Consider the following 27426-nt stretch of genomic DNA (forward strand, 5'->3'; position numbering starts at 1 on the left):
GAAGCGAAATTGTTCCTTTCGGGGGGTATTGCAACTTTTCGGCATTTTGAGGCGAAATTGTTCCTTTGGGGGGGTATTGCAACTTTTGGCCATTTTGAAGCGAAATTGTTCCTTTCGGGGGGTATTGCAACTTTTCGGCATTTTGAGGCGAAATTGTTCCTTTGGGGGGGTATTGCAATTTTTTGCCATTTTGAGGCGAAATTGTTCCTTTGGGGGGGTATTGCAACTTTTGGCCATTTTGAAGCGAACTTGTTCCTTGGGGGGGGGATTTCAATTTTTTGCCATTTTGAGGCGAAATTGTTGCTTTGGGGGGGTATTGCATCTTTTGGCCATTTTGAAGCGAAATTGTTCCTTTCGGGGGGTATTGCAACTTTTCAGCATTTTGAGGTGAAATTGTTCCTTTGGGGGGGTATTGCAATTTTTTGCCATTTTGAGGCGAAATTGTTCCTTTGGGGGGTATTGCAACTTTTGGCCATTTTGAAGCAAAATTGTTCCTTTCGGGGGGTATTGCAACTGTTCGGCATTTTGAGGCGAAATTGTTCCTTTGGGGGGGTATTGCAACTTTTGGCCATTTTGAAGCGAAATTGTTCCTTTGGGGGGGTATTGCAACTTTTCGGCATTTTGAGGCGAAATTGTTCCTTTGGGGGGGTATTGCAATTTTTTGCCATTTTGAGGCGAAATTGTTCCTTTGGGGGGTATTGCAACTTTTGGCCATTTTGAAGCGAAATTGTTCCTTTCGGGGGGTATTGCAACTTTTCAGCATTTTGAGGCGAAATTGTTCCTTTGGGGGGGTATTGCAATTTTTTGCCATTTTGAGGCGAAATTGTTCCTTTGGGGGGGTATTGCAACTTTTGGCCATTTTGAAGCGAAATTGTTCTTTTCGGGGGGTTTTGCAACTTTTCGGCATTTTGAGGCGAAATTGTTCCTTTGGGGGGGTATTGCAATTTTTTGCCATTTTGAGGCGAAATTGTTCCTTTGGGGGGGTATTGCAACTTTTGGCCATTTTGAAGCGAAATTGTTCCTTTCGGGGGGTATTGCAACTTTTCGGCATTTTGAGGCGAAATTGTTCCTTTGGGGGGGTATTGCAACTTTTGGCCATATTGAAGCGAAATTGTTCCTTTGGGGGGTATTACAATTTTTGGCCATTTTGAGGCGAAATTGTTCCTTTGGGGGGGTATTGCAACTTTTGGCCATTTTGAAGCGAAATTGTTCCTTTGGGGGGGTATTGCAATTTTTTGCCATTTTGAGGCGAAATTGTTCCTTTGGGGGGGTATTGCAACTTTTGGCCATATTGAAGCGAAATTGTTCCTTTGGGGGGTATTACAATTTTTGGCCATTTTGAGGTGAAATTGTTCCTTTGGGGGGTATTGCAACTTTTGGCCATTTTGAAGCGAAATTGTTCCTTTCGGGGGGTATTGCAACTTTTCAGCATTTTGAGGCGAAATTGTTCCTTTGGGGAGGTATTGCAATTTTTTGCCATTTTGAGGCGAAATTGTTCCTTTGGGCTGGTATTGCAACTTTTGGCCATTTTGAAGCGAAATTGTTCCTTTGGGGGGGTATTGCAATTTTTTGCCATTTTGAGGCGAAATTGTTCCTTTGGGGGGGTATTGCAACTTTTGGCCATTTTGAAGCGAAATTGTTCCTTTCGGGGGGTATTGCAACTTTTCGGCATTTTGAGGCGAAATTGTTCCTTTCGGGGGGTATTGCAATTTTTTGCCATTTTGAGGCGAAATTGTTCCTTTGGGGGGGTATTGCAACTTTTGGCCATTTTGAAGCGAAATTGTTCCTTTCGGGGGGTATTGCAACTTTTCGGCATTTTGAGGCGAAATTGTTCCTTTGGGGGGGTATTGCAACTTTTGGCCATTTTGAAGCGAAATTGTTCCTTTCAGGGGGTATTGCAACTTTTCGGCATTTTGAGGCGAAATTGTTCCTTTGGGGGGTTATTGCAACTTTTGGCCATTTTGAAGCGAAATTGTTCCTTTGGCGGGGTATTGCAACTTTTCAGCATTTTGAGGCGAAATTGTTCCTTTGGGGGGTATTGCAATTTTTTGCCATTTTGAGGCGAAATTGTTCCTTTGGGGGGGTATTGCAACTTTTGGCCATTTTGAAGCGAAATTGTTCCTTTCGGGGGATATTGCAACTTTTCGGCATTTTGAGGCGAAATTGTTCCTTTGGGGGGGTATTGCAATTTTTTGCCATTTTGAGGCGAAATTGTTCCTTTGGGGGGGTATTGCAACTTTTGGCCATTTTGAAGCGAAATTGTTCCTTTGGGGGGGTATTGCAATTTTTTGCCATTTTGAGGCGAAATTGTTCCTTTGGGGGGGGTATTGCAACTTTTGGCCATTTTGAAGCGAAATTGTTCCTTTCGGGGGGTATTGCAACTTTTCGGCATTTTGAGGCGAAATTGTTCCTTTGGGGGGAGTATTGCAATTTTTTGCCATTTTGAGGCGAAATTGTTCCTTTGGGGGGGTATTGCAACTTTTGGCCATTTTGAAGCGAAATTGTTCCTTTCGGGGGGTATTGCAACTTTTGGCCATTTTGAAGCGAAATTGTTCCTTTCGGGGGGTATTGCAACTTTTCGGCATTTTGAGGCGAAATTGTTCCTTTGGTGGGTATTGCAATTTTTTGCCATTTTGAGGCGAAATTGTTCCTTTGGGGGGGTATTGCAACTTTTGGCCATTTTGAAGCGAAATTGTTCCTTTCGGGGGGTATTGCAACTTTTCGGCATTTTGAGGCGAAATTGTTCCTTTGGGGGGGTATTGCAATTTTTTGCCATTTTGAGGCGAAATTGTTCCTTTGGGGGGGTATTGCAACTTTTGGCCATATTGAAGCGAAATTGTTCCTTTGGGGGGTATTACAATTTTTGGCCATTTTGAGGCGAAATTGTTCCTTTGGGGGGGTATTGCAACTTTTGGCCATTTTGAAGCGAAATTGTTCCTTTCGGGGGGTATTGCAACTTTTCAGCATTTTGAGGCGAAATTGTTCCTTTGGGGAGGTATTGCAATTTTTTGCCATTTTGAGGCGAAATTGTTCCTTTGGGCTGGTATTGCAACTTTTGGCCATTTTGAAGCGAAATTGTTCCTTTGGGGGGGTATTGCAATTTTTTGCCATTTTGAGGCGAAATTGTTCCTTTGGGGGGGGTATTGCAACTTTTGGCCATTTTGAAGCGAAATTGTTCCTTTCGGGGGGTATTGCAACTTTTCGGCATTTTGAGGCGAAATTGTTCCTTTCGGGGGGTATTGCAATTTTTTGCCATTTTGAGGCGAAATTGTTCCTTTGGGGGGGTATTGCAACTTTTGGCCATTTTGAAGCGAAATTGTTCCTTTCGGGGGGTATTGCAACTTTTCGGCATTTTGAGGCGAAATTGTTCCTTTGGGGGGGTATTGCAACTTTTGGCCATTTTGAAGCGAAATTGTTCCTTTCGGGGGGTATTGCAACTTTTCGGCATTTTGAGGCGAAATTGTTCCTTTGGGGGGTTATTGCAACTTTTGGCCATTTTGAAGCGAAATTGTTCCTTTGGGGGGGTATTGCAACTTTTCAGCATTTTGAGGCGAAATTGTTCCTTTGGGGGGTATTGCAATTTTTTGCCATTTTGAGGCGAAATTGTTCCTTTGGGGGGGTATTGCAACTTTTGGCCATTTTGAAGCGAAATTGTTCCTTTCGGGGGATATTGCAACTTTTCGGCATTTTGAGGCGAAATTGTTCCTTTGGGGGGGTATTGCAACTTTTGGCCATTTTGAAGCGAAATTGTTCCTTTGGGGGGGTATTGCAATTTTTTGCCATTTTGAGGCGAAATTGTTCCTTTGGGGGGGGTATTGCAACTTTTGGCCATTTTGAAGCGAAATTGTTCCTTTCGGGGGGTATTGCAACTTTTCGGCATTTTGAGGCGAAATTGTTCCTTTGGGGGGAGTATTGCAATTTTTTGCCATTTTGAGGCGAAATTGTTCCTTTGGGGGGGTATTGCAACTTTTTGCCATTTTGAGGCGAAATTGTTCCTTTGGGGGGGTATTGCAACTTTTGGCCATTTTGAAGCGAAATTGTTCCTTTCGGGGGGTATTGAAACTTTTCAGCATTTTGAGGCGAAATTGTTCCTTGGGGGGGTATTGCAATTTTTTTTTTCATTTTGAGGCGAAATTGTTCCTTTGGGGGTATTGCAACTTTTGGCCATTTTGAAGCGAAATTGTTCCTTTGGGGGGGTATTGCAACTTTTCGGCATTTTGAGGCGAAATTGTTCCTTTGGGGGGGTATTGCAATTTTTTCCCATTTTGAGGCGAAATTGTTCCTTTGGGGGGTATTGCAACTTTTGGCCATTTTGAAGCGAAATTGTTCCTTTCGGGGGGTATTGCAACTTTTCGCCATTTTGAAGCGAAATTGTTCCTTTGGGGGGGTATTGCAATTTTTTGCCATTTTGAGGCGAAATTGTTCCTTTGGGGGGGTATTGCAACTTTTGGCCATTTTGAAGCGAAATTGTTCCTTTCGGGGGGTATTGCAACTTTTCGGCATTTTGAGGCGAAATTGTTCCTTTGGGGGGAGTATTGCAACTTTTGGCCATTTTGAAGCGAAATTGTTCCTTTCGGGGGGTATTGCAACTTTTGGCCATTTTGAAGCGAAATTGTTCCTTTCGGGGGGTATTGCAACTTTTCGGCATTTTGAGGCGAAATTGTTCCTTTGGTGGGTATTGCAATTTTTTGCCATTTTGAGGCGAAATTGTTCCTTTGGGGGGGTATTGCAACTTTTGGCCATTTTGAAGCGAAATTGTTCCTTTCGGGGGGTATTGAAACTTTTCGGCATTTTGAGGCGAAATTGTTCCTTGGGGGGTATTGCAATTTTTTTTTTCATTTTGAGGCGAAATTGTTCCTTTGGGGGTATTGCAACTTTTGGCCATTTTGAAGCGAAATTGTTCCTTTGGGGGGGTATTGCAACTTTTCGGCATTTTGAGGCGAAATTGTTCCTTTGGGGGGGTATTGCAATTTTTTGCCATTTTGAGGCGAAATTGTTCCTTTGGGGGGTATTGCAACTTTTGGCCATTTTGAAGCGAAATTGTTCCTTTCGGGGGGTATTGCAACTTTTCGGCATTTTGAGGCGAAATTGTTCCTTTGGGGGGGTATTGCAATTTTTTGCCATTTTGAGGCGAAGTTGTTCCTTTGGGGGGTATTGCAACTTTTGGCCATTTTGAAGAGAAATTGTTCCTTTCGGGGGGTATTGCAACTTTTCGGCATTTTGAGGCGAAATTGTTCCTTTGGGGGGGTATTGCAACTTTTGGTCATTTTAAAGCGAAATTGTTCCTTTGGGGGGGTATTGCAACTTTTCGGCATTTTGAGGCGAAATTGTTCCTTTGGGGGGGTATTGCAACTTTTGGCCATTTTGAAGCGAAATTGTTCCTTTCGGGGGGTATTGCAACTTTTCGGCATTTTGAGGCGAAATTGTTCCTTTGGGGGGGTATTGCAACTTTTGGCCATTTTGAAGCGAAATTGTTCCTTTCGGGGGGTATTGAAACTTTTCGGCATTTTGAGGCGAAATTGTTCCTTGGGGGGGTATTGCAATTTTTTTTTCATTTTGAGGCGAAATTGTTCCTTTGGGGGGTATTGCAACTTTTGGCCATTTTGAAGCGAAATTGTTCCTTTGGGGGGGTATTGCAACTTTTCGGCATTTTGAGGCGAAATTGTTCCTTTGGGGGGGTATTGCAATTTTTTGCCATTTTGAGGCGAAATTGTTCCTTTGGGAGGGTATTGCAATTTTTTGCCATTTTGAGGCGAAGTTGTTCCTTTGGGGGGTATTGCAACTTTTGGCCATTTTGAAGCGAAATTGTTCCTTTCGGGGGGTATTGCAACTTTTCGGCATTTTGAGGCGAAATTGTTCCTTTGGTGGGTATTGCAATTTTTTGCCATTTTGAGGCGAAATTGTTCCTTTGGGGGGGTATTGCAATTTTTCGCCATTTTGAGGCGAAGTTGTTCCTTTGGGGGGTATTGCAACTTTTGGCCATTTTGAAACGAAATTGTTCCTTTGGGGGGGTATTGCAACTTTTCGGCATTTTGAGGCGAAATTGTTCCTTTGGGGGGGTATTGCAATTTTTTGCCATTTTGAGGCGAAATTGTTCCTTTGGGGGGGTATTGCAATTTTTTGCCATTTTGAGGCGAAGTTGTTCCTTTGGGGGGTATTGCAACTTTTGGCCATTTTGAAGCGAAATTGTTCCTTTCGGGGGGTATTGCAACTTTTCGGCATTTTGAAGCGAAATTGTTCCTTTGGGGGGGTATTGCAACTTTTCGGCATTTTGAGGCGAAATTGTTCCTTTGGTGGGTATTGCAATTTTTTGCCATTTTGAGGCGAAATTGTTCCTTTGGGGGGGTATTGCAACTTTTGGCCATTTTGAAGCGAAATTGTTCCTTTCGGGGGGTATTGCAACTTTTCGGCATTTTGAGGCGAAATTGTTCCTTTGGGGGGGGTATTGCATCTTTTGGCCATTTTGAAGCGAAATTGTTCCTTTGGGGGGGTATTGCAACTTTTCGGAATTTTGAGGCGAAATTGTTCCTTTGGGGGGTATTGTAATTTTTTGCCATTTGAGGCGAAATTGTTCCTTTGGGGGGGAATTGCAATTTTTTGCCATTTTGAGGCGAAATTGTAGCTTTGGGGGGGTATTGCATCTTTTGGCCATTTTGAAGCGAAATTGTTCCTTTCGGGGGGTATTGCAACTTTTCGGCATTTTGAGGCGAAATTGTTCCTTTGGGGGGTATTGCAACTTTTGGCCATTTTGAGGCGAAATTGTTCCTTTGGGGGTATTGCAATTTTTTGCCATTTTGAAGCGAAATTGTAGCTTTGGGGGGGTATTGCATCTTTTGGCCATTTTGAAGCGATATTGTTCCTTTCGGGGGGTATTGCAACTTTTCGGCATTTTGAGGTGAAATTGTTCCTTTGGGGGGTATTGCAATTTTTTGCCATTTTGAGGCGAAATTGTTCCTTTGGGGGGTATTGCAATTTTTTGCCATTTTGAGGCGAAGTTGTTCCTTTGGGGGGTATTGCAACTTTTGGCCATTTTGAAGCGAAATTGTTCCTTTCGGGGGGTATTGCAACTTTTCGGCATTTTGAGGCGAAATTGTTCCTTTGGGGGGGTATTGCAACTTTTGGCCATTTTAAAGCGAAATTGTTCCTTTGGGGGGGTATTGCAACTTTTCGGAATTTTGAGGCGAAATTGTTCCTTTGGGGGGTATTGCAATTTTTTGCCATTTGAGGCGAAATTGTTCCTTTAGGGGGGAATTGCAATTTTTTGCCATTTTGAGGCGAAATTGTAGCTTTGGGGGGGTATTGCATCTTTTGGCCATTTTGAAGCGAAATTGTTCCTTTCGGGGGGTATTGCAACTTTTCGCCATTTTGAGGCGAAATTGTTCCTTTGGGGGGGTATTGCAATTTTTTGCCATTTTGAGGCGAAATTGTTCCTTTGGGGGGGTATTGCAACTTTTGGCCATATTGAAGCGAAATTGTTCCTTTGGGGGGTATTACAATTTTTGGCCATTTTGAGGCGAAATTGTTCCTTTGGGGGGGTATTGCAACTTTTGGCCATTTTGAAGCGAAATTGTTCCTTTCGGGGGGGTATTGCAACTTTTCGGCATTTTGAGGCGAAATTGTTCCTTTGGGGAGGTATTGCAATTTTTTGCCATTTTGAGGCGAAATTGTTCCTTTGGGTGGGTATTGCAACTTTTGGCCATTTTGAAGCGAAATTGTTCCTTTGGGGGGGTATTGCAATTTTTTGCCATTTTGAGGCGAAATTGTTCCTTTTGGGGGGGTATTGCAACTTTTGGCCATTTTGAAGCGAAATTGTTCCTTTCGGGGGTATTGTATCTTTTCGGCATTTTGAGGCGAAATTGTTCCTTTCGGGGGGTATTGCAACTTTTCGGCATTTTGAGGCGAAATTGTTCCTTAGGGGGGGTATTGCAACTTTTGGCCATTTTGAAGCGAAATTGTTCCTTTCGGGGGGTATTGCAACTTTTCGGCATTTTGAGGCGAAATTGTTCCTTTGGGGGGTTATTGCAACTTTTGGCCATTTTGAAGCGAAATTGTTCCTTTGGGGGGGTATTGCAACTTTTTAGCATTTTGAGGCGAAATTGTTCCTTTGGGGGTATTGCAATTTTTTGCCATTTTGAGGCGAAATTGTTCCTTTGGGGGGGTATTGCAACTTTTGGCCATTTTGAAGTGAAATTGTTCCTTTCGGGGGGTATTGCAACTTTTCGGCATTTTGAGGCGAAATTGTTCCTTTGGGGGGGTATTGCAATTTTTTGCCATTTTGAGGCGAAATTGTTCCTTTGGGCGGGTATTGCAACTTTTGGCCATTTTGAAGCGAAATTGTTCCTTTGGGGGGGTATTGCAACTTTTGGCCATTTTGAAGCGAAATTGTTCCTTTCGGGGGGTATTGCAACTTTTCGGCATTTTGAGGCGAAATTGTTCCTTTGGGGGGTATTGCAATTTTTTGCCATTTTGAGGCGAAATTGTTCCTTTGGGGGGGTATTGCAACTTTTGGCCATTTTGAAGCGAAATTGTTCCTTTCGGGGGGTATTGCAACTTTTCGGCATTTTGAGGCGAAATTGTTCCTTTGGGGGGGTATTGCAACTTTTGGCCATTTTGAAGCGAAATTGTTCCTTTCGGGGGGTATTGCAACTTTTCGGCATTTTGAGGCGAAATTGTTCCTTTGGGCGGGTATTGCAACTTTTGGCCATTTTGAAGCGAAATTGTTCCTTTGGGGGGGTATTGCAACTTTTGGCCATTTTGAAGCGAAATTGTTCCTTTCGGGGGGTATTGCAACTTTTCGGCATTTTGAGGCGAAATTGTTCCTTTGGGGGGTATTGCAATTTTTTGCCATTTTGAGGCGAAATTGTTCCTTTGGGGGGGTATTGCAACTTTTGGCCATTTTGAAGCGAAATTGTTCCTTTCGGGGGTATTGTAACTTTTCGGCATTTTGAGGCGAAATTGTTCCTTTCGGGGGGTATTGCAATTTTTTGCCATTTTGAGGCGAAATTGTTCCTTTCGGGGGGTATTGCAACTTTTCGGCATTTTGAGGCGAAATTGTTCCTTTGGGGGGTATTGCAATTTTTTGCCATTTTGAGGCGAAATTGTTCCTTTGGGGGGGTATTGCAACTTTTGGCCATTTTGAAGCGAAATTGTTCCTTTCGGGGGGTATTGCAACTTTTCGGCATTTTGAGGCGAAATTGTTCCTTTGGGGGGGTATTGCAACTTTTGGCCATTTTGAAGCGAAATTGTTCCTTTCGGGGGGTATTGCAACTTTTCGGCATTTTGAGGCGAAATTGTTCCTTTGGGGGGGTATTGCAACTTTTGGCCATTTTGAAGCGAAATTGTTCCTTTCGGGGGGTATTGCAACTTTTCGGCATTTTGAGGCGAAATTGTTCCTTTGGGGGGTTATTGCAACTTTTGGCCATTTTGAAGCGAAATTGTTCCTTTGGGGGGTATTGCAACTTTTCAGCATTTTGAGGCGAAATTGTTCCTTTGGGGGTATTGCAATTTTTTGCCATTTTGAGGCGAAATTGTTCCTTTGGGGGGGTATTGCAACTTTTGGCCATTTTGAAGCGAAATTGTTCCTTTCGGGGGGTATTGCAACTTTTCGGCATTTTGAGGCGAAATTGTTCCTTTGGGGGAGTATTGCAATTTTTTGCCATTTTGAGGCGAAATTGTTCCTTTGGGGGGGTATTGCAACTTTTGGCCATTTTGAAGCGAAATTGTTCCTTTGGGGGGGTATTGCAACTTTTGGCCATTTTGAAGCGAAATTGTTCCTTTCGGGGGGTATTGCAACTTTTCGGCATTTTGAGGCGAAATTGTTCCTTTGGGGGGTATTACAATTTTTTGACATTTTGAGGCGAAATTGTTCCTTTGGGGGGGTATTGCAACTTTTGGCCATTTTGAAGCGAAATTGTTCCTTTCGGGGGGTATTGCAACTTTTCGGCATTTTGAGGCGAAATTGTTCCTTTGGGGGGGTATTGCAACTTTTGGCCATTTTGAAGCGAAATTGTTCCTTTCGGGGGGTATTGAAACTTTTCGGCATTTTGAGGCGAAATTGTTCATTGGGGGGTATTGCAATTTTTTTTTTTCATTTTGAGGCGAAATTGTTCCTTTGGGGGGTATTGCAACTTTTGGCCATTTTGAAGCGAAATTGTTCCTTTGGGGGGTATTGCAACTTTTCGGCATTTTGAGGCGAAATTGTTCCTTTGGGGGGGTATTGCAATTTTTTGCCATTTTGAGGCGAAATTGTTCCTTTGGGGGGGTATTGCAATTTTTTGCCATTTTGAGGCGAAGTTGTTCCTTTGGGGGGTATTGCAACTTTTGGCCATTTTGAAGCGAAATTGTTCCTTTCCGGGGGTATTGCAACTTTTCGGCATTTTGAGGCGAAATTGTTCCTTTGGGGGGGTATTGCAACTTTTGGCCATTTTGAAGCGAAATTGTTCCTTTCGGGGGGTATTGAAACTTTTCGGCATTTTGAGGCGAAATTGTTCATTGGGGGGTATTGCAATTTTTTTTTTTCATTTTGAGGCGAAATTGTTCCTTTGGGGGGTATTGCAACTTTTGGCCATTTTGAAGCGAAATTGTTCCTTTGGGGGGTATTGCAACTTTTCGGCATTTTGAGGCGAAATTGTTCCTTTGGGGGGGTATTGCAATTTTTTGCCATTTTGAGGCGAAATTGTTCCTTTGGGGGGGTATTGCAATTTTTTGCCATTTTGAGGCGAAGTTGTTCCTTTGGGGGGTATTGCAACTTTTGGCCATTTTGAAGCGAAATTGTTCCTTTCGGGGGGTATTGCAACTTTTCGGCATTTTGAGGCGAAATTGTTCCTTTGGGGGGGTATTGCAACTTTTGGCCATTTTAAAGCGAAATTGTTCCTTTGGGGGGGCATTGCAACTTTTCGGAATTTTGAGGCGAAATTGTTCCTTTGGGGGTATTGCAATTTTTTGCCATTTGAGGCGAAAATGTTCCTTTGGGGGGGAATTGCAATTTTTTGCCATTTTGAGGCGAAATTGTAGCTTTGGGGGGGTATTGCATCTTTTGGCCATTTTAAAGCGAAATTGTTCCTTTCGGGGGGTATTGCAACTTTTCGGCATTTTGAGGTGAAATTGTTCCTTTGGGGGGGTATTGCAACTTTTTGCCATTTTGAAGCGAAATTGTTTCTTTCGGGGGGTATTGCAACTTTTCGGCATTTTGAGGCGAAATTGTTCCTTTGGGGGGGTATTGCAATTTTTTGCCATTTTGAGGCGAAATTGTTCCTTTGGGGGGGTATTGCAACTTTTGGCCATTTTGAATTGAAATTGTTCCTTTCGGGGGGTATTGCAACTTTTCGGCGTTTTGGGGTGAAATTGTTCCTTTGGGGGGGTATTGCAACTTTTGGCCATTTTGAAGCGAAATTGTTCCTTTGGGGGGGTATTGCAACTTTTCGGCATTTTGAGGCGAAATTGTTCCTTTGGGGAGGTATTGCAATTTTTTGCCATTTTGAGGCGAAATTGTTCCTTTGGGGGGGTATTGCAACTTTTGGCCATTTTGAAGCGAAATTGTTCCTTTCGGGGGGTATTGCAACTTTTCGGCATTTTGAGGCGAAATTGTTCCTTTGGGGTGGTATTGCATCTTTTGGCCATTTTGAAGCAAAATTGTTCCTTTCGGGGGGTATAGCAACTTTTTGGCATTTTGAGGTGAAATTGTTCCTTTGGGGGGTATTGCAATTTTTTGCCATTTTGAGGCGAAATTGTTCCTTTGGGGGGGTATTGCAACTTTTGGCCATTTTGAAGCGAAATTGTTCCTTTCGGGGGGTATTGCAACTTTTCGGCATTTTGAGGCGAAATTGTTCCTTTGGGGGGGTATTGCAACTTTTGGCCATTTTGAAGCGAAATTGTTCCTTTCGGGGGGTATTGCAACTTTTCGGCATTTTGAGGCGAAATTGTTCCTTTGGAGGGGTATTGCAATTTTTTGCCATTTTGAGGCGAAATTGTTCCTTTGGGGGGGTATTGCAACTTTTGGCCATTTTGAAGCGAACTTGTTCCTTGGGGGGGGGGATTTCAATTTTTTGCCATTTTGAGGCGAAATTGTTGCTTTGGGGGGGTATTGCATCTTTTGGCCATTTTGAAGCGAAATTGTTCCTTTCGGGGGGTATTGCAACTTTTCAGCATTTTGAGGTGAAATTGTTCCTTTGGGGGGGTATTGCAATTTTTTGCCATTTTGAGGCGAAATTGTTCCTTTGGGGGGTATTGCAACTTTTGGCCATTTTGAAGCAAAATTGTTCCTTTGGGGGGGTATTGCAACTTTTGGCCATTTTGAAGCGAAATTGTTCCTTTCGGGGGGTATTGCAACTTTTCGGCATTTTGAGGCGAAATTGTTCCTTGGGGGGGTATTGCAATTTTTTGCCATTTTGAGGCGAAATTGTTCCTTTGGGGGGGTATTGCAACTTTTGGCCATATTGAAGCGAAATTGTTCCTTTGGGGGGTATTACAATTTTTGGCCATTTTGAGGTGAAATTGTTCCTTTGGGGTGGTATTGCAACTTTTGGCCATTTTGAAGCGAAATTGTTCCTTTCCGGGGGTATTGCAACTTTTCGGCATTTTGAGGCGAAATTGTTCCTTTGGGGGGGTATTCCAACTTTTGGCCATTTTGAATTGAAATTGTTCCTTTCGGGGGGTATTGCAACTTTTCGGCGTTTTGGGGTGAAATTGTTCCTTTGGGGGGGTATTGCAACTTTTGGCCATTTTGAAGCGAAATTGTTCCTTTGGGGGGGTATTGCAACTTTTCGGCATTTTGAGGCGAAATTGTTCCTTTGGGGGGGTATTGCAATTTTTTGCCATTTTGAGGCGAAATTGTTCCTTTGGGGGGGTATTGCAATTTTTTGCCATTTTGAGGCGAAGTTGTTCCTTTGGGGGGTATTGCAACTTTTGGCCATTTTGAAGCGAAATTGTTCCTTTCCGGGGGTATTGCAACTTTTCGGCATTTTGAGGCGAAATTGTTCCTTTGGGGGGGTATTGCAACTTTTGGCCATTTTGAAGCGAAATTGTTCCTTTCGGGGGGTATTGAAACTTTTCGGCATTTTGAGGCGAAATTGTTCATTGGGGGGTATTGCAATTTTTTTTTTTCATTTTGAGGCGAAATTGTTCCTTTGGGGGGTATTGCAACTTTTGGCCATTTTGAAGCGAAATTGTTCCTTTGGGGGGTATTGCAACTTTTCGGCATTTTGAGGCGAAATTGTTCCTTTGGGGGGGTATTGCAATTTTTTGCCATTTTGAGGCGAAATTGTTCCTTTGGGGGGGTATTGCAATTTTTTGCCATTTTGAGGCGAAGTTGTTCCTTTGGGGGGTATTGCAACTTTTGGCCATTTTGAAGCGAAATTGTTCCTTTCGGGGGGTATTGCAACTTTTCGGCATTTTGAGGCGAAATTGTTCCTTTGGGGGGGTATTGCAACTTTTGGCCATTTTAAAGCGAAATTGTTCCTTTGGGGGGGCATTGCAACTTTTCGGAATTTTGAGGCGAAATTGTTCCTTTGGGGGTATTGCAATTTTTTGCCATTTGAGGCGAAAATGTTCCTTTGGGGGGGAATTGCAATTTTTTGCCATTTTGAGGCGAAATTGTAGCTTTGGGGGGGTATTGCATCTTTTGGCCATTTTAAAGCGAAATTGTTCCTTTCGGGGGGTATTGCAACTTTTCGGCATTTTGAGGTGAAATTGTTCCTTTGGGGGGGTATTGCAACTTTTTGCCATTTTGAAGCGAAATTGTTTCTTTCGGGGGGTATTGCAACTTTTCGGCATTTTGAGGCGAAATTGTTCCTTTGGGGGGGTATTGCAATTTTTTGCCATTTTGAGGCGAAATTGTTCCTTTGGGGGGGTATTGCAACTTTTGGCCATTTTGAATTGAAATTGTTCCTTTCGGGGGGTATTGCAACTTTTCGGCGTTTTGGGGTGAAATTGTTCCTTTGGGGGGGTATTGCAACTTTTGGCCATTTTGAAGCGAAATTGTTCCTTTGGGGGGGTATTGCAACTTTTCGGCATTTTGAGGCGAAATTGTTCCTTTGGGGAGGTATTGCAATTTTTTGCCATTTTGAGGCGAAATTGTTCCTTTGGGGGGGTATTGCAACTTTTGGCCATTTTGAAGCGAAATTGTTCCTTTCGGGGGGTATTGCAACTTTTCGGCATTTTGAGGCGAAATTGTTCCTTTGGGGTGGTATTGCATCTTTTGGCCATTTTGAAGCAAAATTGTTCCTTTCGGGGGGTATAGCAACTTTTTGGCATTTTGAGGTGAAATTGTTCCTTTGGGGGGTATTGCAATTTTTTGCCATTTTGAGGCGAAATTGTTCCTTTGGGGGGGTATTGCAACTTTTGGCCATTTTGAAGCGAAATTGTTCCTTTCGGGGGGTATTGCAACTTTTCGGCATTTTGAGGCGAAATTGTTCCTTTGGGGGGGTATTGCAACTTTTGGCCATTTTGAAGCGAAATTGTTCCTTTCGGGGGGTATTGCAACTTTTCGGCATTTTGAGGCGAAATTGTTCCTTTGGAGGGGTATTGCAATTTTTTGCCATTTTGAGGCGAAATTGTTCCTTTGGGGGGGTATTGCAACTTTTGGCCATTTTGAAGCGAACTTGTTCCTTGGGGGGGGGGATTTCAATTTTTTGCCATTTTGAGGCGAAATTGTTGCTTTGGGGGGGTATTGCATCTTTTGGCCATTTTGAAGCGAAATTGTTCCTTTCGGGGGGTATTGCAACTTTTCAGCATTTTGAGGTGAAATTGTTCCTTTGGGGGGGTATTGCAATTTTTTGCCATTTTGAGGCGAAATTGTTCCTTTGGGGGGTATTGCAACTTTTGGCCATTTTGAAGCAAAATTGTTCCTTTGGGGGGGTATTGCAACTTTTGGCCATTTTGAAGCGAAATTGTTCCTTTCGGGGGGTATTGCAACTTTTCGGCATTTTGAGGCGAAATTGTTCCTTGGGGGGGTATTGCAATTTTTTGCCATTTTGAGGCGAAATTGTTCCTTTGGGGGGGTATTGCAACTTTTGGCCATATTGAAGCGAAATTGTTCCTTTGGGGGGTATTACAATTTTTGGCCATTTTGAGGTGAAATTGTTCCTTTGGGGTGGTATTGCAACTTTTGGCCATTTTGAAGCGAAATTGTTCCTTTCCGGGGGTATTGCAACTTTTCGGCATTTTGAGGCGAAATTGTTCCTTTGGGGGGGTATTCCAACTTTTGGCCATTTTGAATTGAAATTGTTCCTTTGGGGGGGTATTGCAACTTTTCGGCGTTTTGGGGTGAAATTGTTCCTTTGGGGGGGTATTGCAACTTTTGGCCATTTTGAAGCGAAATTGTTCCTTTGGGGGGGTATTGCAACTTTTCGGCATTTTGAGGCGAAATTGTTCCTTTGGGGAGGTATTGCAATTTTTTGCCATTTTGAGGCGAAATTGTTCCTTTGGGGGGTATTGCAACTTTTGGCCATTTTGAAGCGAAATTGTTCCTTTCGGGGGGTATTGCAACTTTTCGGCATTTTGAGGCGAAATTGTTCCTTTGGGGGGGTATTGCATCTTTTGGCCATTTTGAAGCGAAATTGTTCCTTTCGGGGGGTATAGCAACTTTTTGGCATTTTGAGGTGAAATTGTTCCTTTGGGGGGTATTGCAATTTTTTGCCATTTTGAGGTGAAATTGTTCCTTTGGGGGGGTATTGCAACTTTTGGCCATTTTGAAGCGAAATTGTTCCTTTCGGGGGGTATTGCAACTTTTCGGCATTTTGAGGCGAAATTGTTCCTTTGGGGGGGTATTGCAACTTTTGGCCATTTTGAAGCGAAATTGTTCCTTTCGGGGGGTATTGCAACTTTTCGGCATTTTGAGGCGAAATTGTTCCTTTGGGGGGGTATTGCAACTTTTGGCCATTTTGAAGCGAACTTGTTCCTTGGGGGGGGGGAATTTCAATTTTTTGCCATTTTGAGGCGAAATTGTTGCTTTGGGGGGGTATTGCATCTTTTGGCCATTTTGAAGCGAAATTGTTCCTTTCGGGGGGTATTGCAACTTTTCAGCATTTTGAGGTGAAATTGTTCCTTTGGGGGGGTATTGCAATTTTTTGCCATTTTGAGGCGAAATTGTTCCTTTGGGGGGTATTGCAACTTTTGGCCATTTTGAAGCAAAATTGTTCCTTTGGGGGGGTATTGCAACTTTTGGCCATTTTGAAGCGAAATTGTTCCTTTCGGGGGGTATTGCAACTTTTCGGCATTTTGAGGCGAAATTGTTCCTTTGGGGGGGTATTGCAATTTTTTGCCATTTTGAGGCGAAATTGTTCCTTTGGGGGGGTATTGCAACTTTTGGCCATATTGAAGCGAAATTGTTCCTTTGGGGGGTATTACAATTTTTGGCCATTTTGAGGTGAAATTGTTCCTTTGGGGGGGTATTGCAACTTTTGGCCATTTTGAAGCGAAATTGTTCCTTTCGGGGGGTATTGCAACTTTTCAGCATTTTGAGGCGAAATTGTTCCTTTGGGGAGGTATTGCAATTTTTTGCCATTTTGAGGCGAATGTGTTCCTTTGGGCTGGTATTGCAACTTTTGGCCATTTTGAAGCGAAATTGTTCCTTTGGGGGGGTATTGCAATTTTTTGCCATTTTGAGGCGAAATTGTTCCTTAGGGGGGGTATTGCAACTTTTGGCCATTTTGAAGCGAAATTGTTCCTTTCGGGGGGTATTGCAACTTTTCGGCATTTTGAGGCGAAATTGTTCCTTTCGGGGGGTATTGCAATTTTTTGCCATTTTGAGGCGAAATTGTTCCTTTGGGGGGGTATTGCAACTTTTGGCCATTTTGAAGCGAAATTGTTCCTTTCGGGGGGTATTGCAACTTTTCGGCATTTTGAGGCGAAATTGTTCCTTTGGGGGGGTATTGCAACTTTTGGCCATTTTGAAGCGAAATTGTTCCTTTCGGGGGGTATTGCAACTTTTCGGCATTTTGAGGCGAAATTGTTCCTTTGGGGGGTTATTGCAACTTTTGGCCATTTTGAAGCGAAATTGTTCCTTTGGGGGGGTATTGCAACTTTTCAGCATTTTGAGGCGAAATTGTTCCTTTGGGGGGTATTGCAATTTTTTGCCATTTTGAGGCGAAATTGTTCCTTTGGGGGGGTATTGCAACTTTTGGCCATTTTGAAGCGAAATTGTTCCTTTCGGGGGATATTGCAACTTTTCGGCATTTTGAGGCGAAATTGTTCCTTTGGGGGGGTATTGCAATTTTTTGCCATTTTGAGGCGAAATTGTTCCTTTGGGGGGGTATTGCAACTTTTGGCCATTTTGAAGCGAAATTGTTCCTTTGGGGGGGTATTGCAATTTTTTGCCATTTTGAGGCGAAATTGTTCCTTTGGGGGGGTATTGCAACTTTTGGCCATTTTGAAGCGAAATTGTTCCTTTCGGGGAATATTGCAACTTTTGGCCATTTTGAAGCGAAATTGTTCCTTTTGGGGGGTATTGCAACTTTTCGGCATTTTGAGGCGAAATTGTTCCTTTGGTGGGTATTGCAATTTTTTGCCATTTTGAGGCGAAATTGTTCCTTTGGGGGGTATTGCAACTTTTGGCCATTTTGAAGCGAAATTGTTCCTTTCGGGGGTATTGAAACTTTTCGGCATTTTGAGGCGAAATTGTTCCTTGGGGGGGTAATGCAATTTTTTTTTTCATTTTGAGGCGAAATTGTTCCTTTGGGGGTATTGCAACTTTTGGCCATTTTGAAGCGAAATTGTTCCTTTGGGGGGGTATTGCAACTTTTCGGCATTTTGAGGCGAAATTGTTCCTTTGGGGGGGTATTGCAATTTTTTGCCATTTTGAGGCGAAATTGTTCCTTTGGGGGGTATTGCAACTTTTGGCCATTTTGAAGCGAAATTGTTCCTTTCGGGGGGTATTGAAACTTTTCGGCATTTTGAGGCAAAATTGTTCATTGGGGGGTATTGCAATTTTTTTTTTTCATTTTGAGGCGAAATTGTTCCTTTGGGGGGTATTGCAACTTTTGGCCATTTTGAAGCGAAATTGTTCCTTTGGGGGAGTATTGCAACTTTTCGGCATTTTGAGGCGAAATTGTTCCTTTGGGGGGGTATTGCAATTTTTTGCCATTTTGAGGCCAAATTGTTCCTTTGGGGGGGTATTGCAATTTTTTGCCATTTTGAGGCGAAGTTGTTCCTTTGGGGGGTATTGCAACTTTTGGCCATTTTGAAGCGAAATTGTTCCTTTCGGGGGGTATTGCAACTTTTCGGCATTTTGAGGCGAAATTGTTCCTTTGGGGGGGTATTGCAACTTTTGGCCATTTTAAAGCGAAATTGTTCCTTTGGGGGGGCATTGCAACTTTTCGGAATTTTGAGGCGAAATTGTTCCTTTGGGGGTATTGCAATTTTTTGCCATTTGAGGCGAAAATGTTCCTTTGGGGGGGAATTGCAATTTTTTGCCATTTTGAGGCGAAATTGTAGCTTTGGGGGGGTATTGCATCTTTAGGCCATTTTAAAGCGAAATTGTTCCTTTCGGGGGGTATTGCAACTTTTCGGCATTTTGAGGTGAAATTGTTCCTTTGGGGGGGTATTGCAACTTTTTGCCATTTTGAAGCGAAATTGTTTCTTTCGGGGGTATTGCAACTTTTCGGCATTTTGAGGCGAAATTGTTCCTTTGGAGGGGTATTGCAATTTTTTGCCATTTTGAGGCGAAATTGTTCCTTTGGGGGGGTATTGCAACTTATGGGCCTTTTTGAAGCGAAATTGTTCCTTTCGGGGGGTATTGCAACTTTTCGGCATTTTGAGGCGAAATTGTTCCTTTGGGGGGGTATTGCAATTTTTTGCCATTTTGAGGCGAAATTGTGCCTTTGGGGGGGTATTGCAACTTTTGGCCATTTTGAGGCGAAATTGTTCCTTTGGGGGGGTATTGCAATTTTTTGCCATTTTGAGGCCAAATTGTTCCTTTGGGGGGGTATTGCAATTTTTTGCCATTTTGAGGCGAAGTTGTTCCTTTGGGGGGTATTGCAACTTTTGGCCATTTTGAAGCGAAATTGTTCCTTTCGGGGGGTATTGCAACTTTTCGGCATTTTGAGGCGAAATTGTTCCTTTGGGGGGGTATTGCAACTTTTGGCCATTTTAAAGCGAAATTGTTCCTTTGGGGGGGCATTGCAACTTTTCGGAATTTTGAGGCGAAATTGTTCCTTTGGGGGTATTGCAATTTTTTGCCATTTGAGGCGAAAATGTTCCTTTGGGGGGGAATTGCAATTTTTTGCCATTTTGAGGCGAAATTGTAGCTTTGGGGGGGTATTGCATCTTTTGGCCATTTTAAAGCGAAATTGTTCCTTTCGGGGGGTATTGCAACTTTTCGGCATTTTGAGGTGAAATTGTTCCTTTGGGGGGGTATTGCAACTTTTTGCCATTTTGAAGCGAAATTGTTTCTTTCGGGGGTATTGCAACTTTTCGGCATTTTGAGGCGAAATTGTTCCTTTGGAGGGGTATTGCAATTTTTTGCCATTTTGAGGCGAAATTGTTCCTTTGGGGGGGTATTGCAACTTATGGGCCTTTTTGAAGCGAAATTGTTCCTTTCGGGGGGTATTGCAACTTTTCGGCATTTTGAGGCGAAATTGTTCCTTTGGGGGGGTATTGCAATTTTTTGCCATTTTGAGGCGAAATTGTGCCTTTGGGGGGGTATTGCAACTTTTGGCCATTTTGAAGCGAAATTGTTCCTTTGGGGGGGTATTACAATTTTTTGCCATTTTGACGCGAAATTGTTCCTTTGGGGGGGTATTCCAACTTTTGGCCATTTTGAATTGAAATTGTTCCTTTCGGGGGGTATTGCAACTTTTCGGCGTTTTGGGGTGAAATTGTTCCTTTGGGGGGGTATTGCAACTTTTGGCCATTTTGAAGCGAAATTGTTCCTTTGGGGGGGTATTGCAACTTTTCGGCATTTTGAGGCGAAATTGTTCCTTTGGGGAGGTATTGCAATTTTTTGCCATTTTGAGGCGAAATTGTTCCTTTGGGGGGGTATTGCAACTTTTGGCCATTTTGAAGCGAAATTGTTCCTTTCGGGGGGTATTGCAACTTTTCGGCATTTTGAGGCGAAATTGTTCCTTTGGGGGGGTATTGCATCTTTTGGCCATTTTGAAGCGAAATTGTTCCTTTCGGGGGGTATAGCAACTTTTTGGCATTTTGAGGTGAAATTGTTCCTTTGGGGGGTATTGCAATTTTTTGCCATTTTGAGGCGAAATTGTTCCTTTGGGGGGGTATTGCAACTTTTGGCCATTTTGAAGCGAAATTGTTCCTTTCGGGGGGTATTGCAACTTTTCGGCATTTTGAGGCGAAATTGTTCCTTTGGGGGGGTATTGCAACTTTTTGCCATTTTGAAGCGAAATTGTTTCTTTCGGGGGTATTGCAACTTTTCGGCATTTTGAGGCGAAATTGTTCCTTTGGAGGGGTATTGCAATTTTTTGCCATTTTGAGGCGAAATTGTTCCTTTGGGGGGGTATTGCAACTTATGGGCCTTTTTGAAGCGAAATTGTTCCTTTCGGGGGGTATTGCAACTTTTCGGCATTTTGAGGCGAAATTGTTCCTTTGGGGGGGTATTGCAATTTTTTGCCATTTTGAGGCGAAATTGTGCCTTTGGGGGGGTATTGCAACTTTTGGCCATTTTGAAGCGAAATTGTTCCTTTGGGGGGGTATTACAATTTTTTGCCATTTTGACGCGAAATTGTTCCTTTGGGGGGGTATTCCAACTTTTGGCCATTTTGAATTGAAATTGTTCCTTTCGGGGGGTATTGCAACTTTTCGGCGTTTTGGGGTGAAATTGTTCCTTTGGGGGGGTATTGCAACTTTTGGCCATTTTGAAGCGAAATTGTTCCTTTGGGGGGGTATTGCAACTTTTCGGCATTTTGAGGCGAAATTGTTCCTTTGGGGAGGTATTGCAATTTTTTGCCATTTTGAGGCGAAATTGTTCCTTTGGGGGGGTATTGCAACTTTTGGCCATTTTGAAGCGAAATTGTTCCTTTCGGGGGGTATTGCAACTTTTCGGCATTTTGAGGCGAAATTGTTCCTTTGGGGGGGTATTGCATCTTTTGGCCATTTTGAAGCGAAATTGTTCCTTTCGGGGGGTATAGCAACTTTTTGGCATTTTGAGGTGAAATTGTTCCTTTGGGGGGTATTGCAATTTTTTGCCATTTTGAGGCGAAATTGTTCCTTTGGGGGGGTATTGCAACTTTTGGCCATTTTGAAGCGAAATTGTTCCTTTCGGGGGGTATTGCAACTTTTCGGCATTTTGAGGCGAAATTGTTCCTTTGGGGGGGTATTGCAACTTTTGGCCATTTTGAAGCGAAATTGTTCCTTTCGGGGGGTATTGCAACTTTTCGGCATTTTGAGGCGAAATTGTTCCTTTGGGGGGGTATTGCAATTTTTTGCCATTTTGAGGCGAAATTGTTCCTTTGGGGGGGTATTGCAACTTTTGGCCATTTTGAAGCGAACTTGTTCCTTGGGGGGGGGAATTTCAATTTTTTGCCATTTTGAGGCGAAATTGTTGCTTTGGGGGGGTATTGCATCTTTTGGCCATTTTGAAGCGAAATTGTTCCTTTCGGGGGGTATTGCAACTTTTCAGCATTTTGAGGTGAAATTGTTCCTTTGGGGGGGTATTGCAATTTTTTGCCATTTTGAGGCGAAATTGTTCCTTTGGGGGGTATTGCAACTTTTGGCCATATTGAAGCGAAATTGTTCCTTTGGGGGGTATTACAATTTTTGGCCATTTTGAGGTGAAATTGTTCCTTTGGGTGGGTATTGCAACTTTTGGCCATTTTGAAGCGAAATTGTTCCTTTCGGGGGGTATTGCAACTTTTCAGCATTTTGAGGCGAAATTGTTCCTTTGGGGAGGTATTGCAATTTTTTGCCATTTTGAGGCGAAATTGTTCCTTTAGGCTGGTATTGCAACTTTTGGCCATTTTGAAGCGAAATTGTTCCTTTGGGGGGGTATTGCAATTTTTTGCCATTTTGAGGCGAAATTGTTCCTTTGGGGGGGTATTGCAACTTTTGGCCATTTTGAAGCGAAATTGTTCCTTTCGGGGGGTATTGCAACTTTTCGGCATTTTGAGGCGAAATTGTTCCTTTCGGGGGGTATTGCAATTTTTTGCCATTTTGAGGCGAAATTGTTCCTTTGGGGGGGTATTGCAACTTTTGGCCATTTTGAAGCGAAATTGTTCCTTTCGGGGGGTGTGGCAACTTTTCGGCATTTTGAGGCGAAATTGTTCCATTGGGGGGGTATTGCAACTTTTGGCCATTTTGAAGCGAAATTGTTCCTTTCGGGGGGTATTGCAACTTTTCGGCATTTTGAGGCGAAATTGTTCCTTTGGGGGGTTATTGCAACTTTTGGCCATTTTGAAGCGAAATTGTTCCTTTGGGGGGGTATTGCAACTTTTCAGCATTTTGTGGCGAAATTGTTCCTTTGGGGGGTATTGCAATTTTTTGCCATTTTGAGGCGAAATTGTTCCTTTGGGGGGGTATTGCAACTTTTGGCCATTTTGAAGCGAAATTGTTCCTTTCGGGGGATATTGCAACTTTTCGGCATTTTGAGGCGAAATTGTTCCTTTGGGGGGGTATTGCAATTTTTTGCCATTTTGAGGCGAAATTGTTCCTTTGGGGGGGTATTGCAACTTTTGGCCATTTTGAAGCGAAATTGTTCCTTTGGGGGCGTATTGCAATTTGTTTGCCATTTTGAGGCGAAATTGTTCCTTTGGGGGGGTATTGCAACTTTTGGCCATTTTGAAGCGAAATTGTTCCTTTCGGGGAATATTGCAACTTTTGGCCATTTTGAAGCGAAATTGTTCCTTTCGGGGGGTATTGCAACTTTTCGGCATTTTGAGGCGAAATTGTTCCTTTGGTGGGTATTGCAATTTTTTGCCATTTTGAGGCGAAATTGTTCCTTTGGGGGGGTATTGCAACTTTTGGCCATTTTGAAGCGAAATTGTTCCTTTCGGGGGTATTGAAACTTTTCGGCATTTTGAGGCGAAATTGTTCCTTGGGGGGGTATTGCAATTTTTTTTTTCATTTTGAGGCGAAATTGTTCCTTTGGGGGTATTGCAACTTTTGGCCATTTTGAAGCGAAATTGTTCCTTTGGGGGGGTATTGCAACTTTTCGGCATTTTGAGGCGAAATTGTTCCTTTGGGGGGGTATTGCAATTTTTTGCCATTTTGAGGCGAAATTGTTCCTTTGGGGGGTATTGCAACTTTTGGCCATTTTAAAGCGAAATTGTTCCTTTCGGGGGGTATTGCAACTTTTCGGCATTTTGAGGCGAAATTGTTCCTTTGGGGGGGTATTGCAATTTTTTGCCATTTTGAGGCTAAGTTGTTCCTTTGGGGGGTATTGCAACTTTTGGCCATTTTGAAGTGAAATTGTTCCTTTCGGGGGGTATTGCAACTTTTCGGCATTTTGAGGCGAAATTGTTCCTTTGGGGGGGTATTGCAACTTTTGGCCATTTTAAAGCGAAATTGTTCCTTGGGGGGGTATTGCAACTTTTCGGCATTTTGAGGCGAAATTATTCCTTTGGGGGGGTATTGCAACTTTTGGCCATTTTGAAGCGAAATTGTTCCTTTCGGGGGGTATTGCAACTTTTCGGCATTTTGAGGCGAAATTGTTCCTTTGGGGGGGTATTGCAACTTTTGGCCATTTTGAAGCGAAATTGTTCCTTTCGGGGGGTATTGAAACTTTTCGGCATTTTGAGGCGAAATTGTTCCTTGGGGGGTATTGCAATTTTTTTTTTTTCATTTTGAGGCGAAATTGTTCCTTTGGGGGGGTATTGCAACTTTTGGCCATTTTGAAGCGAAATTGTTCCTTTGGGGGGGTATTGCAACTTTTCGGCATTTTGAGGCGAAATTGTTCCTTTGGGGGGGTATTGCAATTTTTTGCCATTTTGAGGCGAAATTGTTCCTTTGGGGGGGTATTGCAATTTTTTGCCATTTTGAGGCGAAGTTGTTCCTTTGGGGGGTATTGCAACTTTTGGCCATTTTGAAGCGAAATTGTTCCTTTCGGGGGGTATTGCAACTTTTCGGCATTTTGAGGCGAAATTGTTCCTTTGGGGGGGTATTGCAACTTTTCGGCATTTTGAGGCGAAATTGTTCCTTTGGTGGGTATTGCAATTTTTTGCCATTTTGAGGCGAAATTGTTCCTTTGGGGGGGTTATGCAATTTTTTGCCATTTTGAGGCGAAGTTGTTCCTTTGGGGGGTATTGCAACTTTTGGCCATTTTGAAGCGAAATTGTTCCTTTGGGGGGGTATTGCAACTTTTCGGCATTTTGAGGCGAAATTGTTCCTTTGGGGGGGGTATTGCAATTTTTTGCCATTTTGAGGCGAAATTGTTCCTTTGGGGGGGTATTGCAATTTTTTGCCATTTTGAGGCGAAGTTGTTCCTTTGGGGGGTATTGCAACTTTTGGCCATTTTGAAGCGAAATTGTTCCTTTCGGGGGGTATTGCAACTTTTCGGCATTTTGAAGCGAAATTGTTCCTTTGGGGGGGTATTGCAACTTTTCGGCATTTTGAGGCGAAATTGTTCCTTTGGTGGGTATTGCAATTTTTTGCCATTTTGAGGCGAAATTGTTCCTTTGGGGGGGTATTGCAACTTTTGGCCATTTTGAAGCGAAATTGTTCCTTTGGGGGGGTATTGCAATTTTTTGCCATTTTGAGGCGAAGTTGTTCCTTTGGGGGGTATTGCAACTTTTGGCCATTTTGAAGCGAAATTGTTCCTTTCGGGGGGTATTGCAACTTTTCGGCATTTTGAAGCGAAATTGTTCCTTTGGGGGGGTATTGCAACTTTTCGGCATTTTGAGGCGAAATTGTTCCTTTGGTGGGTATTGCAATTTTTTGCCATTTTGAGGCGAAATTGTTCCTTTGGGGGGGTATTGCAACTTTTGGCCATTTTGAAGCGAAATTGTTCCTTTCGGGGGGTATTGCAACTTTTCGGCATTTTGAGGCGAAATTGTTCCTTTGGGGGGAATATTGCATCTTTTGGCCATTTTGAAGCGAAATTGTTCCTTTCGGGGGTATTGTAACTTTTCGGCATTTTGAGGCGAAATTGTTCCTTTCGGGGGGTATTGCAATTTTTTGCCATTTTGAGGCGAAATTGTTCCTTTCGGGGGGTATTGCAACTTTTCGGCATTTTGAGGCGAAATTGTTCCTTTGGGGGGTATTGCAATTTTTTGCCATTTTGAGGCGAAATTGTTCCTTTGGGGGGGTATTGCAACTTTTGGCCATTTTGAAGCGAAATTGTTCCTTTCGGGGGGTATTGCAACTTTTCGGCATTTTGAGGCGAAATTGTTCCTTTGGGGGGGTATTGCAACTTTTGGCCATTTTGAAGCGAAATTGTTCCTTTCGGGGGGTTTTGCAACTTTTCGGCATTTTGAGGCGAAATTGTTCCTTTGGGGGGGTATTGCAACTTTTGGCCATTTTGAAGCGAAATTGTTCCTTTCGGGGGGTATTGCAACTTTTCGGCATTTTGAGGCGAAATTGTTCCTTTGGGGGGTTATTGCAACTTTTGGCCATTTTGAAGCGAAATTGTTCCTTTGGGGGGGTATTGCAACTTTTCAGCATTTTGAGGCGAAATTGTTCCTTTGGGGGTATTGCAATTTTTTGCCATTTTGAGGCGAAATTGTTCCTTTGGGGGGGTATTGCAACTTTTGGCCATTTTGAAGCGAAATTGTTCCTTTCGGGGGGTATTGCAACTTTTCGGCATTTTGAGGCGAAATTGTTCCTTTTTGGGGGTATTGCAATTTTTTGCCATTTTGAGGCGAAATTGTTCCTTTGGGTTGGTATTGCAACTTTTGGCCATTTTGAAGCGAAATTGTTCCTTTGGGGGGTTATTGCAACTTTTGGCCATTTTGAAGCGAAATTGTTCCTTTCGGGGGGTATTGCAACTTTTCGGCATTTTGAGGCGAAATTGTTCCTTTGGGGGGGTATTGCAACTTTTGGCCATTTTGAAGCGAAATTGTTCCTTTCGGGGGGTATTGCAACTTTTCGGCATTTTGAGGCGAAATTGTTCCTTTGGGGGGGTATTGCAACTTTTGGCCATTTTGAAGCGAAATTGTTCCTTTCGGGGGGTATTGAAACTTTTCGGCATTTTGAGGCGAAATTGTTCATTGGGGGGGTATTGCAATTTTTTTTTTCATTTTGAGGCGAAATTGTTCCTTTGGGGGGTATTGCAACTTTTGGCCATTTTGAAGCGAAATTGTTCCTTTGGGGGGGTATTGCAACTTTTCGGCATTTTGAGGCGAAATTGTTCCTTTGGGGGGGTATTGCAATTTTTTGCCATTTTGAGGCGAAATTGTTCCTTTGGGGGGGTATTGCAATTTTTTGCCATTTTGAGGCGAAGTTGTTCCTTTGGGGGGTATTGCAACTTTTGGCCATTTTGAAGCGAAATTGTTCCTTTCGGGGGGTATTGCAACTTTTCGGCATTTTGAGGCGAAATTGTTCCTTTGGGGGGGTATTGCAACTTTTGGCCATTTTAAAGCGAAATTGTTCCTTTGGGGGGGCATTGCAACTTTTCGGAATTTTGAGGCAAAATTGTTCCTTTGGGGGTATTGCAATTTTTTGCCATTTGAGGCGAAATTGTTCCTTTGGGGGGGAATTGCAATTTTTTGCCATTTTGAGGCGAAATTGTAGCTTTGGGGGGGTATTGTATCTTTTGGCCATTTTAAAGCGAAATTGTTCCTTTCGGGGGGTATTGCAACTTTTCGGCATTTTGAGGTGAAATTGTTCCTTTGGGGGGGTATTGCAACTTTTTGCCATTTTGAAGCGAAATTGTTTCTTTGGGGGGGTATTGCAACTTATGGGCCTTTTTGAAGCGAAATTGTTCCTTTGGGGGGGCATTGCAACTTTTCGGAATTTTGAGGCGAAATTGTTCCTTTGGGGGTATTGCAATTTTTTGCCATTTGAGGCGAAATTGTTCCTTTGGGGGGGAATTGCAATTTTTTGCCATTTTGAGGCGAAATTGTAGCTTTGGGGGGGTATTGCATCTTTTGGCCATTTTAAAGCGAAATTGTTCCTTTCGGGGGGTATTGCAACTTTTCGGCATTTTGAGGCGAAATTGTTCCTTTGGGGGGGTATTGCAATTTTTTGCCATTTTGAGGCGAAATTGTTCCTTTGGGGGGGTATTGCAACTTATGGGCCTTTTTGAAGCGAAATTGTTCCTTTCGGGGGGTATTGCAACTTTTCGGCATTTTGAGGCGAAATTGTTCCTTTGGGGGGGTATTGCAATTTTTTGCCATTTTGAGGCGAAATTGTGCCTTTGGGGGGGTATTGCAACTTTTGGCCATTTTGAAGCGAAATTGTTCCTTTGGGGGGGTATTGCAATTTTTTGCCATTTTGACGCGAAATTGTTCCTTTGGGGGGGTATTCCAACTTTTGGCCATTTTGAATTGAAATTGTTCCTTTCGGGGGGTATTGCAACTTTTCGGCGTTTTGGGGTGAAATTGT

Source organism: Anomaloglossus baeobatrachus, chromosome 4 (assembly GCF_048569485.1).
Source record: "Anomaloglossus baeobatrachus isolate aAnoBae1 chromosome 4, aAnoBae1.hap1, whole genome shotgun sequence".
NCBI lineage: Eukaryota > Metazoa > Chordata > Amphibia > Anura > Aromobatidae > Anomaloglossus > Anomaloglossus baeobatrachus.